The sequence below is a fragment of the Mus pahari genome, chromosome 11 (assembly GCF_900095145.1).
Source record: "Mus pahari chromosome 11, PAHARI_EIJ_v1.1, whole genome shotgun sequence".
NCBI lineage: Eukaryota > Metazoa > Chordata > Mammalia > Rodentia > Muridae > Mus > Mus pahari.
Window position 1 is genome coordinate 53,505,269 of NC_034600.1, and position 6,613 is coordinate 53,511,881.

At 39.1% G+C, this 6,613-nt stretch overlaps 1 protein-coding gene across 1 annotated transcript in view; it reads left to right on the top strand.

The window, feature by feature from the left end:
- Rictor (RPTOR independent companion of MTOR complex 2) overlaps positions 1-6,613 on the top strand; it is a 95,436-nt gene that overhangs the window by 32,626 nt on the left and 56,197 nt on the right. The window lies entirely within an intron of this gene.

A 6,613-nucleotide genomic window follows, 5' to 3' on the forward strand; every position in this document is an offset into this window, starting at 1 on the left:
TAGGCCATCTTCTGCTACATATGCAGCTAGAGACTTGAGCTCAGGGGGTACTGGTTACTTCATATTGTTGCACCTATAGGGTTGCAGCCCCCTTCAGCTCCTTGAGTACTTTCTCTAGCTCTTCCATTGGGGTCTCTGAGCATCCACTTCTATTTTTGCCAGGCACTGGCATAGCCTCACAAGAGACAGCTATATCAGGGTCCTTTCAGCAAAATCTTGCTGGCATATGCAATAGTGTCATTTGGTGGCTGATTATGGGATGGACCCCATACCCATGGAAGGAGTTGCAGAAACAGAGTCTGGAGCTGAGACAAAAGGGTGTAGCACTGTTGACTTAACAGAGCAGTAATGGTTTTGAAAGGAGGCTGACCCTTGTTTCTGGCTCTGTCCACCATATGACAGGAACATTCACTTATCACACCTTAGCTGTGATAAGCAAAAATTTCCTCAAGAATAGTTAGATGTTCCTTAGTAGATAAAATGTCTCTATTTAATATTTGCTGCTGCTCCAAGTAAATGTGTGTAGATTTTATCATAAAATTTACCACATACAAGCACGCACTGAATTATTGTAATAGTAAGCCTCTAAAATCGATATTGTTAGTATACCCATAAAATCTGCATGTACATGTGCCTACTTAGTATAATGTAGACATTCTCAAAAACCCAAGAGCCTGATTTGCTAAGAAGATGAAAAGGTAATAATTATAATGCTAGAAGAGACCCAGCTGGCTGGGAATTCTCTTCTGTTTGCACTAGAACACACACTCTTTCTGACGTTTAGCTATTGGTTGTAAGCTAGAAAACACTATCCATCTAAACCAAGCTTCTCAGACCATAAATTACTTTGGCTTTCCACTCTTCTGCTTCTCTTTATCCCAGTTCTAGCCTGTTTCAGACTTCTGATTGTAATATGTTAGATTGATAAGATTTTTCATTTTAACAATGGACTTTCATTGTAACTAGCATTTACTTTACTCTAAAGTCTAAGTGTAGCCGTTGGTGTTAATTGTGCTAATGTATAGGGTGAACTTTCCTAAAACCTCCTCATAAGCCATGAAACAAGCAAACCAGTGCTGTGATCTTTTAATTAGTTGACTGCCACACACCATGCTTGTCCTCTGACTTCATTGCACTAGATAGAGCAGTGTATACGGCAGACTGGTGTTCTATTTTTACAACAGACAACATGTTTGCAGTCTAATGATCTGCTTTCTAAAGATGAGGATTTAGGCCCTTTTCATTTAAAAAATTTTAAAGCTTTGAAAGCGTCTTTATTTGCTTTTTTTTTTTTTAATTTAAAGGGTGTGTATGTGAGTTAATTACATGAAAATGGCATAGATGTCACAGTAAAAAGTGAAATCCTTCTCTCATTTGCTACCCTCCCCCTCCAAAGCACTCACTCTGCCATAATGCTGAGGTTCTTGGCTAGAAGGTACTTAGTTTTTGTGGTAACAAACATTGGGTAAATATGTTTATGTGAGTGTTTTTTGCTTGTTTTGTTTACATTATAAGAATTAGATGAACTAAATACAGTATTTTTATAAAGTGTTCAGTTTTATTTGTAATTTATTATGTATATACAAAGTGTTTTTAGATGTGTTTAAGATATCAGTTTGTGTAAATACAGGTTTGTATGTCCCTCTATCCATCTATGTATATATTGATTTGCAGTTTGCAAGCTTTGCTTTTCTAAATATACCATTGCATTTTTTTTTATGTTCACCTTTGTGTTTTGTATGTATGTGGAGTGAGGCTTTGTGGTATAGTCTGTAATCCCAGCTACGTTCAAGGCTGAAGCAAAAGGATCTCGGGTTCACGACTTGATCTAGTGAGAGACTCAGTGGTAAAAGAGTTGCTGCCAAGTTGCTCCTGGTGGCCTGAGTTTAATACCAGGGACCCCAGCAATGGAAGGAGAGAACTGACTTCTGCAAGTCGTCCTCTGACCTACACACTCGCTGCTGGTGCACATGCATGAACACACACACACAGACACACACATACATAAATAAGACATATACTTGTAGTTCAATTTCAGGGGCCTGTCTGATCTCTTTAGTCAGACCTTGTCTCAGAGTTAAAGAGTAGGAAGCAGTGATGAAGGATAAAGCTCGCCTAGCATGAATAGGCTCTGGGTCCAGCCCTGCAAAACAGTAAATAAACAAGGCCTGGAAGATGGTGTTGGATACCCGCTGTTGCTCTGATAAAGCACTGTGACCACAACAACTTAAGAAAGCTTTAGGGCTTAGAATTACAGAGGGATGTGACTCTGTCCTCTGTAAAGGTAGAGTGTTATTTCTCTGGCAGGGCACCAGAGCAGCATGGCAGCAAACAGCAGACATGTTGACTGGAGCAGCAGCTGAGAGCCCACAGGCATTTGAAAGTCCACCACAGTGACATACCTCCTCTCCCAAGGCTCCTAATCCTCCCCAACCAACCACCAACTGGGGGCCAAGTATTCAGATGCCCGAGATTTATGGTGGACATCTCATTCAAACCACCACAGATGACTCACTGGTTCTGAACACTGGCTCTTCCGGAGGACTCAAGTTTGACTCCCAGCACCCCATGTAAGCAGACAACCTCCTGTAACTCCGTTTCTGGTGGATCATATACCCTCTTCTGGCTTCTATAGGCACCAGACATGGATGTGGGGCATACATATATAGGCAAACCCCTCTCACACAGTAAGCAAACAAATAAATGTCTTTTAAGACTATGCTGTAGAATTCTCCTATGTGTGAAACAATTTTAAAGTTTGGGTTATTTTGTGTTCTTATAAACAGGGCAAATATTTATTTAACCCTAGTTCTAATTTATTATATATTTTAAAATTGGCTGTGTTAATAAGAAAATTCAGGGCTGGAGAAAGGCCTGTGTTAAGAACATGTGCTGCTCTTCCAGAGGACCAGGGTTTAGTCCCTAACACTGGTACTCATAACCCCTGTAACTCCAGCTCCAAGGCAGCTGAAGCCGCTGGCCTCTGAAGGCACCCATGTATTCACAAGCAGGCCCATATACCTGCACATGATTAAAAGTAATAAAAATGAAAATTTAAATACATACACTTTTAAAGGAAAAACATTAGAGATGATTTGCAAACTCGTTTTGACATTTTTAGTCAAACGTATTACGAATTGTAGCCCTCTGTGGGTGTGATTATGTGAGGAAGTCGTGTTATCAGACATGGATGAGTGTGGGGTTTTATAAGCAGGTGAAGCAGTGCCGTAGGAACCTTAGCCTATTTAAAGATTTCTATCTTCAACATTTACTTTGCTTATACAATTGACATGTTTATGACAGGACTATAACTTTATAATGGTATTGATTGGTATTAACTTTATTATCAGGCAGGAAATGTAACAAACCTAAAGTAACTTGACTAAAATGAGAAGTTAGGTTCTTACATAGTTATGACATTGAAATGTTGGGTCCTAATTTCAAGCAAAGAATTCATATTGACAATGTATCACTGGGTCTCTCTTTTTCTCTGTTTTTGTTTTAGATTTACTTATTTTATGTGCGTGAGTGTTTGCATAAATATATGTCAGTACATCCTGTGGGTACTTTGTGCCTGCAGATAACCAGAAGCAGGCAATAGACCCTTGGAGCTGAAGTACAGACAGTTTGGAGCTGCCATGGTGCTAGGAAGTGAACCCAGATCCTCTGCTAGACCAGCCAGTGCTCTGACTGCTCAGTCATCTCTCTAGCCCTAAGTCACTGCCCAATCCAGCCTTCAGGGATGACTGACCATTTGTTATTGGAGAAACAGTTGTGCTTTTCCTGGGAAGACCAGTTTTCCACCTTTGCATTCCTTAGTTGCACAGTTCTTTGGGGATGAGGCCTCCTGAGCTTCTGTCTTCCTCCATAGCATAGTGAGTGTCTTCCTTGTTCAGGTCATATCTAGCCAGCCATTTTTGTGAGACTTCCTCAGTGTAGTTTCTTGTGTTCCTAGGAGGAAAAATCTTACAGCAAACTACCTGTTCTTTTAGCTCTTAGAATCTTTCCACCTCTGAGCCTTGGGTGCAGGAGTTGTGTAGATTCGTCAACTGGGAACAGGCATTTTGATCCATAGTGGTTTTCTGTAATGGTGTGCATCTGTTGCAGAGAGAAGTCCTTGATGAAAGAAGAACAGTTATTTAGTATTATAAACTAATAGTGCAAGTGTAATGCTTATAAATCTATATATCTACAAAGGTAGATTTTGTTTCTGATGCTTTTTTCAAATTTGGTGAAGTATTTCTACTTTATACTTCAACAATAAATTATATATGGAACTTCAATTTTAAGTGGAATTTTTAGATCTATTTTTTAGGTTTTAGGAAGCACAGTTTTATGTTGTATTTATTTGTCAATTTTATTTATTTCTTCAGTAAATTTCTTGTATGTTTTCTTTGCCTTGAAAATTTTTGTTTTTACTTTACAGTTTTTCTCCATTTTATATTATAAGCATCTATATTAACTTGGCCAACTGAATTAGAGTTCTCAGTTTTGTTCTCCCTAAATGTTTGTAGTTCAAGTCCTCAGGAACTTAAAACAGAAGTATATTTGGGGATTAAGGCTATTAGAAAAGCTATGGGAGGATCTAATGCAGTATGACTACTGTCCTTAAAAGATATGAGGTCACAGATGTGTGGAGAAGAGAGATCATTTGAAGATACAAACAGCCATCTACAAGCCAAAGGGAAAGAAAGCCCTTTCCAAGACAGTATTTCTGCCCACATCTGAACTTTAGGTCGCAAATCATGAGAAAGTACATCTCTGTGGTGTGTGTTAGGTCTGCAGATCATGAGACAGTACATTTCTGTGCTATGTGTTCTGATACCCTGGCAAACTAAAGGAGTCTTAGTTTCTCTATCATGTATGCTGCAGTCCATCTTAGTTGTATTTAATAGTCCATTAAGTTTCATTTAATAAAAACTAGTTTTCAAATTTTATACCTAAATCAGAAGCACATGTAAGTTGACTTGTGTAGGTGGCTCGTAAACAGTGTTCTATAAAAATAACTTGAACCAAAAAACAAAATCTGGGTGGTCATGCATATGCCTTTAACCCCACCACTCAGGAGGCAGAGTTCCAGGACAGCCAGGGGTACACAGAGAAAGCAACCCCCCCCCAAAAAAAACCCAACCCCCAAACAAACCCAGAGTTAAAAACAAGTAGAGAGTGTTGCTTGAAGACAGCAAACTACTTGGCCACTCAGAAGTACGGAGGCCAGAGGTGCAGAAAAAGGCTCCTGTGAAGTGGGTATCCTTCTCTTGTTCTAGGGAATACTCTGTGCTGACCTGAAGCACAGAAAGTGCAGGACTACAAGTTGTCTGAAGAGAAAGTGCTGTAGTTGAAGGATAAGAAAGACGGGTGCAGAGATCCCTTGGGTCTGTTGAATCCTGGGGCTAGCTTGGATGGGATACTTAATGCCTAAGCTAGGCAGAAAAATTTGACCTAGAACTTTGTAGTATTTTTATAAGACAAATAAAATTTATTATCCTGGAGACTAGGGCTGTTAATAACAAGCTTTCAGTTGAAGCCTTAGAGGTGAGGAAAATCCAGAGGGTGGCAGTTCTGTCAGTGCCAGAGAGAAGGCTGAGCTCACTAAGAAAAAATGCCACAGTCTGCAAAGAGCACAGGAGCCAGCAAAGGACAGGGCTGATTGCATGGTCAGATCAAAGGAAAACAACTACTAAAAAAAGAGCCCCAAAAGATGCTAGCATCTATATCAGTTTGCACCTTGAATAACCATGTAAGTAGCAAAGAAATAGAACTGTAGAGAAAATGGGTGAAAAGGTAAGGTTTTTCACTAGAATCTTAGAAAGTTTTAATTTAATTTAAGTACGTTATCTAAAATTTAAAAATCCCTAGATGTGTTAGTATAGTGGTTCTCACCCTTCCTAATGCTACAACTCTTTAATACAGTTCTTCATGCTGTTGTGACTCCAGCCATAAAATTATTTTTGTTTCTACTTCATAATTGTAATTTTGCTGTGGCAAATCCTAATGTAAATATCTGATATGCAGGTTATCTGATATGTGGCCCCCGTGAAAGGGTCACTCAGTGCCCGGATTGAGAACCACTCGTATAGTAGAGAAGGGACAGACAGTAGACGATGAAGCCAGTAGGAAATATGGAACAGTTGAAATAAGAGAAGATAGAAAGAGAAGAAAAGATGATTTAATAAAAATGCATATACCTTTTGCCAGCATAAGAGAAGAGATTTGGACAGAGTGATTCTGAAGAGATAATATATGGAATGTTTAAAAAAAATTGATAAAATGCTCAAAACCAGAGATTCCCAAAGTATTATTTGTTTTACACAAAGTGGATGCAAAGGAAATCACAACTGAACAAGTGAAAATAGTAATGATGACAAACAATGATGAGGAAGAAAATGGCTGAAAGAAAATGAGGAAAAAGAAGTTTTGAAAGAGCAGACAGCAAGATTTATGCTAGACTTTGAGCAACCAAGTGACCTGAAACTTTTAGGAAGAAAATAACAGCTAAACTAAAATTCGGTGTGTTCACCAAAATTGCTTTAAAAATGAATATAACCGGGCGTGGTGGTGGTGCACGCCTTTAATCCCAGCTCTTGGGAGGCAGAGGCAGGCGGATTTCTGA